The 15,825-nt window shown below is 31.9% G+C and overlaps 1 long non-coding RNA gene across 1 annotated transcript in view; it reads right to left on the bottom strand.

Annotated features, from left to right (window-relative positions):
• The window catches only part of LOC121035766 (uncharacterized), a 21,373-nt gene extending 8,942 nt beyond the window's left edge, over window positions 1-12,431 (bottom strand). The window contains exons 1-3 of the long non-coding RNA XR_005793057.1: window positions 12,294-12,431; window positions 1,270-1,433; window positions 105-185 (exon numbers count right to left, since the gene is read on the bottom strand). This is a non-coding gene — a long non-coding RNA (uncharacterized LOC121035766). The remainder of the gene's footprint in view (window positions 1-104; window positions 186-1,269; window positions 1,434-12,293) is intronic.
• Between the last annotated feature and the right edge of the window lie 3,394 nt (window positions 12,432-15,825).

Raw genomic sequence — 15,825 nt, forward strand, 5'->3', positions numbered from 1 at the left:
TTCTCATTCTAATACAGAATCTTTATATATGCAGTTCTTTATTAACCTAAAAGTATTGACTAGGTTCTAGTCTTAAAATTAACATTCATTTGTGATTAACTTACTTTTGCTCTCTATGTGAAATGAGTGCCCAGTCCAGGTAAACACAGAGTTTTTAAAATCTTCATATACAAGTAAGCTTTCCACTGCAAAAGAATCTTTAGTTAATATATTGTAAGTTTAGTATATATTAAGTCAAAGAAGGCAGAACATGTTTTCCTAATTTACTCTCCCCAAAGTTTTTCAGTCATAATGTTTAAATTTCAATTACATTGTTTTATCTCCACATATGAATGTTCAATCTATGTAGATGAATACGAATGTATAGTTATTTTAGTTTGAAAAAATATACTTCAAAGCATCTGATGAGCAACCAGTTTGAATAATGTATAGTTTTACAGTGATTTTCCTCAGAAGAACTTAAAGTGAATACTTTTATATTACATATGCTAAAATTATTTCAAATAATTAATAGAGAGAAATATTTTATAACTCCACTTCTTTACAAAGACTGAGTTTCTTAAACAATGAGATCAGCCATACTGCATAACTAAAATTATCATATAAGCTATCATATCATCTCAAAAATGCTTTAGAACACAAACTGAAAGCAAATCTCATTATGCATATTTCAAACCCAAACAATGTATGAACTCATTTACATCACAACTACTGAGAAATTATTTGAAATGTGTTTTACAGGTTTTTCTTAGATGCAAAATATTTCCTTTCCTTCCAAGTAGCTTGTAAAGTTCATAATTATATATTTGATTCTTTAATTTTTCATACAAATCTGAAATCTACCACAGCAAACTAATAATGAAATGATTTGCTGCTTGTTCAGCAATCCTTAGTTTTTCCACAGGTTCATTTTTTTCCTTTCTCTGGAGGAACACACCATTACATTTTCTAAATCCTTAACATGTAATGATCTTCCATTTTTAACCTGTTGCCAATTATCAGCCCCACAGAAGCTATCTGAACATGTGGTTAGTGCACAGATTAATAGCATTGCCCAACTGTTTTCCATTTCATCCAGTGCTCAATCTAGAATCCAAAAACAGAAACAGTCTTGCATTGAATTACTCATAAATTGCTTATTAAGGTGCTAACATTGCACTCTTACTGCTTCTTGACATTCCACAGGCCTTAGGAACTATCAACCATGGCATTTTATTATTATACTTGCTCTCCATTTTAGGTTGGCTAGGGAATAGCTTTCGGTGATACCTTTCTAATTGGCTTCAGCTCCTTAAGTATGGTTGGCTTCACATCCTTCCCATCTGCTACTCCTTTTTTCATCCCTTCGTGTTTAGTTCTTGACCATTTAGTATTCATAATGTAAAAGTTTTCGACTTTAAAATTGCAAAAATATTGCTTGAAACCACCTACAGCTTAATCATTAAAATACAAAAAAAAAATGATTCAACCAGTGGACATTGGTCTGTTGTGTGTGTTAAAATAAATGCACATTTTAAAGGAACAAGGGCACTTCATAATTAAAATTCAAATCTTAAGCAAAGTTTTTAACATATTTTTTCTGAGCACCACCCTTCTCAAGCATAATACCTACGTGTTTAATAAAATGAAACTTAAACCATATTAAAAGTATCATTGGTTTGAACTGATGAACATGTAGTTTTTTACATGAAACAACATCTTTAATTTTCATATATTAAGTTTCCCAATCAATAATATGTAGCTTCATATTTAAAATAGTTCCTTCATGACTGTAAAGTAGAAATGACAATATATTGCTTCCCTCATTAGTATGTTAATAAACCCGAATGTCAGTATAGAATAGAGATTTCTATTAGTTGCTTCATATGTCAAAATAGTATCTTCTGCTTTCTCAATAACCTTCTCAGAGGCCTGGAATTCTTAGTATATTTTAAGTTCTGACTGAACAACAACAACAAAGATGTATGTCTTAGAACATCAGTACCATTTTTCCAACTCATAGAAGGCAGAATAGCTGTCAGTTTGTTAATCCTTTCACTAGACAAAAATGTACTCAAATGCTTGGAGTCCTGTTACTTAGCAAAATGGACTGCATATGTAATTATGTATCTTATATTCATTGGCCAAATTAAAATTTTGAAGTCTACAATTAAAGGGCTTTACATGTTTATCTGGAAAACTTCTACAATTCCTTAATCTGTTACACAGTTATATATTTTAATATATCAATCTTATTGAGGTATTTTCTTTGCCTCATAGTGTGTTAATATTTTATGGCCAGCTCTCAGAAGTACAACTACATGTTTCATTTATTTTGCTCACTTTATAAAGTTTCAGTAACAACATTTTGTGTCACGTAAGAATTTGCTTTATTCAAGTATCTCTACAATGAATTTTGAGAGATTAAAAGATGAATCAGGTAAAACACATTTCCTATGTTAGTGTAAAATTAACTCGATATAGCTTTCTATTGTATTTTTCTGTATACCTGCCAATCTCTTGCATTCTAGTGTTCTTTCTTTCTGTGCCACTGGAATCATTCTATGATGTCAAGTTACTTCACACTAAGGTTTTTTTTTCGTATATATATTTTTGGATTTTTTGCAGGATTGGATGCCAATGCCACTATTTTTTCTATATTGATAATATCTCTGATTCTCCTATTCTATTTTTGGCTACCTTACGTCTCTTTCGCTGTTACTTTTTTTTTTTTCTTTAATCATTAACTTGAAAAACATCTGAAGGCTTGTAGTATGCTCAATTCTGTCTTAAACTCTTTTTATATTTATTTTTCTACTGGGATCAGCCATTTGTATTCTCTTTCTTTCTTTCTTTCTTTCTTTCTTTCTTTCTTTCTTTCCCTTACTCTTTATTTCCTTCTTTTTCTGGGTTTGATAATGTACAATATTCTCTCCTGTCTTCTGAGAGTCATTCATTTATATTACTCATCAACACATTTTTGCTGATTCATTCACAAATCCAAAATGGATTGACTTATATAGCAAAACAAATTTAAATAAATAAAATAATAAATTAGTGTGCACCACATATTTTCTTTGAAATTCTCAGTCCTATCTAATATCTCTATCACTCTAAGTAAGTCTTGTTTCTCTCATATGTGACTTAAAATCACATATATCCATGTATTCCACAACTTTTCCCATTAATGAATCTTGGCAATTTTGTCTTTAATAAATCTGTATCCCTACAAACTTATATTTCACTTTACAGAAATCAGCTATGTTGTTTCTCTTATTTCAGTCATTTGATTTTTGATTTTTCAATTCACACCAAACTCTAACATTGCTGTTAGGATTTTCTTTTTCAAATGTTATATGCTCCCACACTCCTCTTTGAGGACTTAGATTGATTTTGCTTCTGTCTATAAAATGCAAATTCTTCCTCTAGGTGAGATTGAAGATAACTGTTAGCTTTCTTCCATATACCTCTGTGTATATCCTCATTTTAATTTATACTATGTGCTACCACACTAGATAGATCAACTTATCTATGCTATCCAATGCACATTTAACTCACCCTTGCTCTTTTCTTGTTTCTAAACCTAAATTTAACAAAACTCTAAAAAACAGTTTGTAGAAATCGATTATTCCACATATAAAGTGATGGTAGATAATAATATTGATTATTTAGTTCCTTTATTTTTGTCTGTTTTTCCTTCATTTTTCCTTTTCCAGTAAGTCAACAGCACCCATCATTACTTTGAAGAATAGATTGTTATTTCAATAACGTTAAGAGAAATGAATATTTCATCTTTTTTGTTTGGTTTTGAGATGGTTTATTTGCCAATTCTTTTTGTGAAAACCATAAAAAACTAACCACATGAATGGGTGCCTGCTGGTGGGGGGATGATGCTGAGGGGAGAAGCTAGGAGACACTACTGGAAGGTCACCTGAGCTGGGGAAAGACGAAAGGAAGGAGAAGCATGAGCACCATGTATGGCCAGCATTAGGCATTTGTGAGTGGAGCAACTTCAGAAGACCATCTATCCAGTGGAACGAACAAGACATTTCATCTGTGCTGAGGAACAGATCTTTAAGTCACTGGTGAAGAAGGGTCTCTGCTAACAGAGACTGAATTTTGTGCATCATTCAGAAAAAATCAAATTCCAGTTTGGGGCTTCTCTATCTGAATGATCTTGGGAAAACCGCCTTACTTTTTTTCTGTATTCTTAGTTTCCTCAACTATAAAATGAAACCATAATGATAAGAATATCTACTTTTAGAGTTATTGTGAGCATTGATGTGACAATATATATAACGAGCTAAGAATTCTTAATACGTTGTCTTCAAAATTAAGGTGCTTTAAATGTGTTTTGATAATAACATCTTAAATAAACATTTTTACAACAATTACTTCCGTGTGATTTCTAGTGCCTACGGCTTTCCAAATTAAATAGAAGCTTTTTTTTTTTTTTTCTTCTTATTGGTAGCTGGGTGTTTGGGACTGTTTATTTACCATTTCAAATCTCATAAGTCCCACCTTTGATGCCAGAACCCATCAACTTTTGGTTGTAATTTGACAATGCCTTGACATAAGCCCATGACACGTAAAATACTGCTTTCTTCTCTTATATACAATAGGAAGACGACAGTAATCTGGTCAACATTCACACATGCACAACCCAAAATTTCCAAGTGGCATGGGAGAGCAGGAAATAATTCTTAGCCACTGGGGAATGAAAAGCAATGTTTCCCTCTTTCCTCCCTCAAATGTGCATCTCTGGAAAAAATATTTCAGAAGGGTCCCCAAAAAGCACTGTGGGATCTAGTACTAATCAGGAGTTGCCTCCTTTTTTGCTGGATTTCCTACCCTTCCTATTTTAGTACCTGTCCCCCCCACCCCACCATTCTGTTCCTCCCTGGGCTCAAATTCCAAATAACTCCATGCATACAAGTTGGCTTCAGGCAGAAGAGAATCTGAGCTATGACAGGCTGCTAATCCTCTGCCCAGGTAGCGAAAATAATTTATCATGCAGATTTTAATATTAATTCGTACCTTATATATGTTCAAATATACTTTGCAAGGATGTGTTTTAACTGTTTCAGATAGCAGTGTTTTGCTCTCAGGCAAAAATTTGAAATTCTTAAATTTGGGAATTTTATTTCAACGAGTACTTTTAATGTTTCATAACAGTGTGTGTGTGTGTGTGTGTGTGTGTGTGTGTGTGTGTGTGTGTAGTGTTTTCATATCATTTTCTACTAACACATTCTTAGAAATAGGAAACTACCTCAAAATGGTCACAATCTCACAAGGTAGCCAAGACCAGACCACAGCTACATGACCTCGACAAAATCTCCAGATGCGCCTCTGTTGCCTGCCAGTATACAATTAAGAAAAGGAGCCAACAGAGGTGACACCAAGGAGTTAGCAACAGGCCCTGATGCTTTGAATAGAACATACATTCAGACTTTGGCATCTGGTTCCTACTTTTGCCAAATGTGCCTTGTTTGTATCCACAGCTGTTAAATGTGTTTGTTGAAAAGGGATAGATCAGGGAGAAGAAAGAGATTGGCAAGGGATATGCCAGCTTCTGTGGGAGGCAATGTCAAGCCAAAGTGCAATTTACTCACAGATAATTATTTGTTTTAGAAATCTGGTGTCATTTATTAGAATAACTGTGGTATGTGGTAAGCATGAACCTCCTGTTATAGCAGTAACCTTTACACTTCATTGTAAATCAAGAACTTGTAATTGTGCTGAAATATTTTACACATAAAGAGCAAATATGTCTTCATTTACTTCAAATAACACAAACTATTTAGATTGAATTACTAAAGACAGGGGTTTATACAATTCTCTAATCATACTCATGATTTTTGGCCTTTCCAAACATATTAGCAAATAAAGTGCCTTTCTATTAACTATGTTAGGTGGTACTATTAACTATATGAAATTGTTAACCATTGAAAAATGGCTGAATAATATATGTAATATTTAAATATTTAAAAGTGTGCATGTTTATTCATATTCTAAGCTTTATTGCTATGACAAAAATTTATTAAAAATATTTTGAAGGTAGAAGGTCAGTCCATTTATGTATTAGAATAATTGACCTGATGCAAATTTATTGAGTTCACAGTTTTTCTATTATTAGAAATATTTAGAAAAATGGTATAATTTTCATAAAAAGAAATATATAAGTTTGAGAATATACACAAACAAGTCATGTTACTACTACTAGTTTTTGTTAACTTCAAATAAAGTCATTGATGTTCCACATCAAGGGGCAACATAAAATTAATCAGAAGTTGGATAGCTTGCGTAGTGTGCATAGCGTGATAAAAATTGTAAAGTATAGTTCATCCATTAAGAAGTCAATTTTCACTTGTCATTTTAAACTAATGACTGTTGACTAAATCTTTAAGAGTTCTTTTTACTCTAAAGTCTTACATTATTTTACGTTGCATATATTGCATACATTAAGGTTTTATATTGTCCTATCTTCGGTATGCTGAACTCAAGGAATCACAGGAATGGATAAATAAAGTTATGAAATACTGGATTTTTCTATTTTAAGTTTTCTAATGCCTCAGCCATTAGGGATTAAAACATTAGGGTGGTTTTTATAGTTGGAAAAGTGATCTTAGAAATTAAACAATTTTTCAAATTAGAAAATATGCCTAGAAATTCTAAATTGTTTCAGAATCATATTCTTCCTTTCTAAAATTTATGATCCTCTATTCCAAAAGTGTTTCAAAAGGAAAGATGGGAAAAGAGATTCACTTTATTTAGGATAAAGGGAGAGTCCTGCTGCTCTTGTGATAAAAGAAAAAGAATTCTCTTGTCATAACTTTCCACTTCCTTTGTGATTAAACTATCTCTCATGATCATAGGAAAATTTCTCCTACTCTTATGACAATAAAATCTAATGACAAGGACCCTGATTTAAAAAAAAAAAGAAAGAAAATATTTTTCTTCACCTATGTCCTTTTTTAGATGTAACTCACAAGTGAGAAGTCTAAACTCACACTGTAATTCAGGGTATTGTAAAAGAACGGTCAGTCCCATGGATAAATTTATGTGGGGTAACTGTGCTAATACAGACCATACTATATGATTGAAAAAAAGAATCAGCTAACATGAGGTGTGATGTTTCAATTAACTATTGTTGAAGTCAACATGCTGCCAGGACCAGCCAGTAGACCATGTTCATGGGCTCCCTAGTCCATCTACCTCTTTTTTAGTGTTTATCTCTGCACATGTGTGTTGCCTACCTTTACACTGCTGCTATTGAAATATCTTTATTTATGATTTTATCATGATCTTGAAAATATAGTTTACGGGGTAACATGATAACTAGGAATATCCAGGCTCACACAGACATGAAGCACATAAATATTATGTAAAAACTAAAGCGGTATAGTTTAATTTAAAAATAAAATTTAGATTACCCGCTTGAATGCTTTCATTTGCAATTAACAACACCCAAACTAAATTGGTTCAAACAATGTAAAGTTTCACTGGTGGTGTAACTGAAAAATGGAAATTTAGATTGCTCTTCAGGGCTTCAGTTCCCACTTTAAGAGGACTCTATTTCACATTTTCATGTGTCTTAAATTCTTTTCTGATTGGCAATTTGCTATCTCCAGTAATAGATACATGTTTCTTCATGCATAAATAAGGGAAAACACATCACTGTTTTTCACAAGTGGGAACAAACTTCTGAACCTCGATCTAACTGGATCTACTGGAACTACTCACTGTGGCTGGTATAATATTAGGCAATGACTGATTTAACTAATTGGTTAACCTGGATTACTGCTCATTCCAGATCTAACCTTCTTTGTAATGGAAACTTCTTGATAACATATAAAATTCATTTATAACATTTGGCTAACTACAAACAGTGTCATTGCAACAGAATGGTTGATCTTCTAATATTTGGTTAATGTTAAAAAGAGAATTGTATATTGGGTAAGTAACGATTTCCCCTTCCTAACATTTCCAAAAACAAAAACAAAAAGGGTGCCCAGTTGCAGTTTAGGATCTCACTAAGTATGAGTTTTCAGACTTAACTTCTTTGGGTCTATAAAATAGTGTAAAAGTAAATTTTTTACATTTAGTTAACTTGAAAATATGATGTATTTTACATGCATATTTCTAAATTTGTGGAAGTTTTGATTATTATGTTTTGTATTTTGTAAATACTTAGCCAAAAATGATAAAATCATTATTTGATATTGGGTAAAAAAAATACAGAATAAAATATCTATTAGGGAGCACTAAACTTCTAGCTGTTTCTCTCATTACTCTCCCTCAAGGAAAAAATCAGGGTACACACACCCAAACTAAATTGGGTGTGTACATACACCTGTACACACACATATATATTACACATATGTATGTGTATATATGTATATACAAACATGTGTATAAATATATATATTAATGCACATATGCAAGTGACAGGGAATTACACACCAATTAATTCATTTGCTTTTCAGTTATTTGCAGTAAGTGCTAGTCTTTATTTTGCAAAGAAAGTTATATACTTGAGGGATTGTGAATTTTCAAAGTATTAAATGTTCTCACTGGGACCCCTACCACTGTTTGCTATGCAGTGCTGGTTGTTAGGACCATAAATCTGGGCATATAATATTAAGGATAGGGTCGGAGCTGTCTGATTTGAAGCATATAAAGTCTTAACTGCCACAGATAATGTCAACCCAAATTATTATTTCCATTTCAACACAGATTATAGGACAGAAAGACATAAATGGAAATTAAAAAATAAATTCACCACATATTTCAGAAAGTACCTTTTCATGTTGAGAATAATAAATGCTTAGATGAGCCTGCAGGCAAAGTTGTTGAGGCAAAAAGCAGGAATGTCATTCAAGAAACAATTAGATGCCATCCTTGGGGAAATGGAGTACTAAAAAGGATATGCCTTGATGGACCAAATGACCTTTATTCTCTCTCCAAAAATCTCTCATGTTCTTATAATTCTAATCAAGAAATATTTCAGCAATTTGGCCTCCAGCAATGTCAATTCTTACGTGAATTATTCACCTTACCAGTTCACTGCTGAGAAAGAACCTTTCTCATAGTTCCACAAAGAGCGCATATTGACCAGATGTAATTCCCAACATTGTTGTTCATAGGCATTTTATTCACAAAGATGCCTTAGGTCTGAAATTATAAAGTGCTTGATTATAGAAAAAGGTCTTTTAAATCCAATGTGATTGCATACAGGCCCAAGCTAAAGAAGGGGGGCTTAACTAACTTCATTAATTATAGAGGGAATGAGGATTCTTAAAAATATTTTCTTGGTAAAAGTTATTTCTCAATACAGTTGATTCTTAAGGAATGTGGCATATATAAATGTTTCTTAATTATTTTGGGTGTATTAATGGACTGTATCTAGCTACTGACTTTGTTTCAATAGAATATTATAGAATTAAGAATTTTAAAATAGGGATCTAAAAGGAGGTTAATTCCAGTTGATCTAAAATCAAAATCATTCAATAATTACACACTTTTGAAAGCTGGCAATGGATACTGAATACATGTAATATACAAAATTGACTCAATACATTTGATTAAAGTTGGGGAAATCGGCTATCTACAGTCTTCTAATTTTCAATGGATTTAGCTGAATACAGAATTCTTGAGAATCCAGGGATATTGTGAAAGCTACATTCCCCCTATTATGTTCTTAAAGTGATATTCAGTGAAAGAAAAAGAACATGTTTCTATCTGTCATCTAAATGGACTCCTAGAGTTCCCTCTGTGTATCACAAATTGGAACTCAGTGGTGAACTGAGTGTTGAGAGCATATTTTCAAAAGCTAACAGAAGGTCACATAAATTGGACAGTTCAAAGCAAAAGAAACGAGAGGCTTGACAAATGCCAGTATATTTAAGTGTTTTTAAAACAAATAAATATTTTATGAATTGTTGCCAAAGATAAAAATTATATCAATTATGTTTAAAAAATATATGTTTATTATAGTGCAAATTGTTTTCACAATAGATTATATCTGTTAGTAATTTGTCAATGACACTTGTATGAAGTACTATAACAAAGCATTATACTTATAAAATTAGTGGTAAAATTTATAAAATAGTCTGTGCTAAAGAGAAAATAGGTGAAAATAATATGCTAAATAATATGTTCTGTGGACTAGCTCTTATAACCTTTTAAATTATGCAGCCATAGATAAAATAAGAGCTCAAACTGAACTTTCAATTGATGGAAAGATTATCTCCCATCTAGAAAATGAATTTTTAACATGGTGTTGAATGTATAGAGAATGGTCCTATGACATAAATTATAAACAAGGACAAAAACAAATAATTAAATCAAATAACTCTTAAACCATGCATAATCAAATCAGACCTGCTGTAAAAAAAGTAGCAGTTAATCGCTGCTAATTACAAGCCGTTGCTTGTAATAATTATATCAATTAGGCTATTGTTTTAGTCATTTATGTGATTTTTAAAAAATTCATATAAATATAAATGTTATTAAAATTAATTAATCCAATAGTCTGTAAAATCACTTTTTCTTGTTCACTTTCATTAAAAATGGCTTTTGGCCAACTATACATTAATTAAGAAATTGCATTTGGCCTTTTTGATATTAAAGATAGCTGGAAGTTAGTTAGAGGTCTTTCTTGTGAACAATGTGTATGATCACTCTGGATAATCAATCCAGTGTTTGTGCAATAATAGGATTATAATGCATAAGACCAATAGTATGCTACTCTGGTATAAAAATTAATATAAATATTTGCTTAGACTGATGGTTTCTGCATAGCACAGAATATGGTATGTTGTGGCATCTAATTTATTAGGTAAACTTCTGCCCAATCAATCAACCAATATTTCATTTATAATCTGTTCTTATTTAACTACTAAGCTTATTAACTTTTCCATGTGTTGAAGTTATTCTAAAAGCATCAAAATTACAAAGTTAATATTAAATGAAATGGCATCTTAATAAATTAAAATTTCACTTAGTTCTATCTTTCTGTAAGGGATTAACAAAAACTATAAACTTTAAAATGATGAAAAATATTATTTTATTCCATTTTATGAATAAAACAGGGCTTACACTGGATCCAACATTATAACATTTGGAAATTAAAAAAAAAAATTCAACACAATTCTCTTCCTTGTCAAATCATGCAAGTTGGTAAGTGAAAATTTTAGACTAGATAATTGATTCTAGAAATAACAAAAATACTTGACATTGCTGGAAAGTGAATTGTATTCTCTGTTTCTATTAAAGGAGGTCAAGGTAAGTCAGACTAACAGACTCCTACTGAGAAGAATTAGGAAAAACTTGGAAAACTACTAAAAAAATAACCTTTTTGATAGCATTAGAGAAGTGATAGTGAATAATGACTGATAGAGTCAATATCTAAGAGTAAAGAGAGAAGAGAGACTTATTCCCTAGAACACTTCTACTTATCAGCTCATGAATCATCTGAGAGTCCTTGAACTGCTTGTTCCAATCAGTGACAAAGTAGGGAGGCACTTTATTTAAAAAAAACCCAATGGACAAGAAGCATATGGAAAGATGTTTACTTTTTTAGTCCTCAGACAAACGCTAATTAATACTATAATGAGAAGCCTTCATTCATGCTGGTGGGAATGTAAACTGGTTATACAGATTTTGGTAAACTCTTTTGCAGTATCCAGAAGAACTGAATTTATGCTAACTTTTGATGCAGCAACTCTACTCCTCGGCCAGGACTGTCATAAATGAGTATATACTGCCAACAAAAAGGAGTTACATAATAACATAACAACATTATTTATAACTATAATCCTGGAACCCAAATCCTTATCAACACAGATGTATTCCTAAATGTTATATACATGTAATGAATACCTTACAGTGATGTAAAATAACAAATTAATATACCTAAATAACATGGATGAATCTCATAGCACATTAAATTGATGAAATAAATCAGATGTAAGTAATACTGATTGTATATTTCATATATATAAAGCAGACAACTTGTTAAACTACTTATTTATTAATAACTAAATTTATTAATTTATTAACATTAATGTTAAATGCCAGGTAGTGGTTACTTTGGTGAGAAGGGAAGGAGTAGTAACTACGAGTGGTCACCAATGAGGATTCTGGTTTGCTAATGATGCTGAGTATCTTGACCTGGAAAGCATTTATATTCTATTTTTACTTGTACCTTCTCCTTTCTTCCTTCCTCCATCCCTCCCTTCCTTCTTTTCTCATAATACTTCAATAAAATGTGCTTCAGGGTTAGATTACTCTACCCGTTGAGTCATACTTACCTGGTTGTAGATCTTGTTGAGAGTTTGAAGAAAGTTATGGGCCAAACTCTAATTCCAGGAAATTTAACAAATATCCAGGTACATTTCTTTGTTAACATTGCAATATGCAAACAAATTAGAAATTCATGGCTTCTGAGTCAACCTATGGATCAAAGAAAAAATAATCTAGAACCACAGTAGCTATATTCTAAAATATATGGTTTTGGGCAGCTAATCATTAAATACCATTAAAATTTCCTAGGGTGTCTCCTGTGGGAATTGGGAGAAGAGGGGAGGAGACAAGCATCAACCAAAAGAACACACACAGAAACACACACAGAATGAAATACAAAAAAAAGACATGTCGTAAAGGAAAAACATATTATCAGGGCAATTTAAAATTTAAAACTATTCCCCTGAAATCATCAATACAGAAGCAATTTGTGGAAATAGTCTAGTAGTGGCTTGCAAGTGGAGATGCATATGTCACAATGAATTGTGACACTTTTTCTAAAATCCATATGTGGGGCCCCAAATCTACCTTACATAAATACTGTATAATGGAAACCTCGGGGTTAAATTCAAGCATTTCTGTATTTTAAACCTCCACAGGTAATCATGATATGAACAATAGGTTAAGAATGTTAGTTTAAGGTATAAAGTCAATGCAACGCCAAAATTTATTTTTCTCATTCAGCCATACATATTAATAATTCAAGTAGCCAGTTATTTTACTTAGTTAATAGGTCTCCATACGTGATGGACAGATTCTAGGGTGGCCCCCAATGGCTTTCAATTCCTATTACTTGCTTCTAAACAACAGAACACCACAAAGCTAATAGAATGACACTTGCATGATTGTGTCACATCATGACTATTGCTAACAGGCTTGCTCCAGAGATTCTCATTGTTGGCTTGAAGAAGTTAAGTGCAAATCCTGGAGAAGCCCTCATGGCAAGGAAATGAAGGCAGCAATTACAAACTGCAGGTGACTGCTAGGAACTACAGGTGGCCTCTAAGAAAGAGGGCAGGCTCCATTTTTTTTTTTTTTTTTTTCAGCAAAAAATTGAAGCTCTTAGCCACAAGGAAATTAAATTAAACTTTCCACAAGGAAAGTTGCATTTTTTAATGTTGTCTTTTATGAATTATACATCTGGTGTCGTCTATACGAAATCTGTGCCTAAGTAAAGATCACACGAAATGGTACCTGTATTTTCTCTAGTAGTTTTATAATTTTAGTTTTTATATATGTCTGTCATTCGTTTTGAGGGTTTCTGTTTGTTTTTGTTTTTGTTTTGTTTTGTTTTGTTTTGCATGATGTGAGGTAAGGATTTAAGTTCATTTTACATCTATGGAATGTGTGTATATTTTTGGACAGCCAGTTCTTCTAGCATTGTGCATTGAGAAGCTGACCCTTTTTCATTGAATTCTTTAGCACATTTTACCCAAAATCTGTTGACCATAAATATACTGGTGTTTTTCTGGACTTCCTATTCTTTTGCATTGATTTATTTGTTTATCCTTATGACAATTTATATACTTTATTAATAAGATATGTTTTATACTAAGGTTTGAATTCAGATCATCCTTCAGTTTTGTACTTGTTTTTCAACATTGTTATAGCTCTCCTTTGCTTTTCTAGATAAATGTTATGATCAGCTTGCTAATTTACAAAACAAGAATTTTGACAGGAATTTCATTGAATCTGTAGATCCGTTTGGAAAAAATTGTCATATCATCAATATTTATTCTTATAATCAATGAGCATGATATACTTCTCAATTTAGAGATAATTTCCCTCAGCAATATCTTGTAATTTTCAGTGCATATGTCTTGCACTTCTTTTGTTGAAATTGTTCCTAAATATTTTATCGTTTTTGATGTTATTGTGAATAAGATTGCTTTCTTAATTTCATGTTTGGAAACTTCTTTTGCTAGTAGCTTAATATCCAATTGACATTTTACGTGAATCGCAACTTGCAACCTTGCTAAAACTTTCTTATAGGTTATGATTTGTTTATTTATAGTTTGGAATTAGCTCACATGATTGGATGGGAAGGTTGGCAAGTCTAAAATCTGCAGAATAGGTGGGCAGTTTGAACACCTAGGAAAGAAATTACATTGCAGTTCAAATCTGGACTGACAGAGTTCCCTCTTCCTCAAGGGAATTCAATCTTCTTCTTAATACCTTTAAGTGATTGGGTAAGGCCCATCCATATTAAGGAGGATAATCTGCTTTACTCAAAGTCTAGTAATTTAAATATTAATCTCATTTAAAAAATACCTTCACCTCAACATCCAGACTTACTTGACCAAATCTCTGGGTACTGTGGTTTAATCAGGTTCGCATATAAAAGCAAACAGCACACCAACATATATAAAATACAGAATTTTATAGTGATCAATAAATAAATTTGACCGTTAACATATCACATGTTTCCTTTATAATATATCTCCTAATCTAGCCATTCCTCTATTTATCCATTAATATATCTTATTTTATGAAGAATTTCAATAAATTTCAGGAATAAGCATATTTTCTCCTAAATTTTTCATCATGAATATCATTAACAATATTTCAATGTTTGTTTACAGTTGTAGATTTGAGGCAAAGTTCACATAAAATGCAAAATATTTAATATACAGTTACTGAGTTGTTACAAATGTATACATCTGTGTGCACACAAATTATACAGAGATATAGAATAGTTCCTTTGCATCCAAAGTTCCCTCTTTCTTTCTACCAGTCTTCCCTCACCCCTATTATATATTTGTATATATTTTTCTGTAGTGGATTATTGTTTTTTTCCTCTCTGTAACTTCATAAATATAGCAGTGTATAGTGTATAATCACTTGTATAAAGCTTCTTTTACCCAATATACTGCTTTTGGGATTCATTTATTTATTTATTTTTTCTGTTTCAATAGTTTTTAAAAATTGGTGAATAGTGTTGTGTTATAGAAATGCTTCGGGAGCACCTGGGTGGCTGAATAGGTTAAGCGTCCAGCTTCTGATTTTGGTACAGGTCATGATCTCACAGTTTGTGAGATCAAGCCCCATGTCCAGCTTTGTGCTGACAGCACGGAGCCTGCTTGGAATTTTCTGTCTCCCTCTCTCTCTGCCCCTCCCCTGCTCACTCTCACTCTCTCTCAAAAATAAGTAAATAAGCATTTGAAAAAAAGAAATATGCTTCAATTCATTTATGAATTCACCTTTGATGGATACCTGTGTTGTTTCCAGTTTTTAGGTATTATGAATTAAGTTATTATAAATATGTGCTGTGTGGACATGCGTTTTCATTGATCTGGGATGAGCTTAGGAGTGGAATTTATAAGTCATATGTTAGGTAAGTGCTTAATTTTAATAAGAAGCTGGTAAAAAAATTTCCAAAGCTGTTATGCTATCTTAGGCTCCCACTATAATGTATAGGATCTGGTTGCTCCAAACCTTCAAAATGTTTGGAATTGACAGTTAACATCAAAGAACAGATCTCCACTAATATATAAAAAGAGGAATCTCTAAATAAATTAGAAAATGAGATTTAGAAAACTA

Source organism: Herpailurus yagouaroundi, unplaced genomic scaffold, assembly GCF_014898765.1.
Source record: "Herpailurus yagouaroundi ecotype Mexico unplaced genomic scaffold, PumYag 162, whole genome shotgun sequence".
In the NCBI taxonomy this organism is placed as follows: Eukaryota; Metazoa; Chordata; class Mammalia; order Carnivora; family Felidae; genus Herpailurus; species Herpailurus yagouaroundi.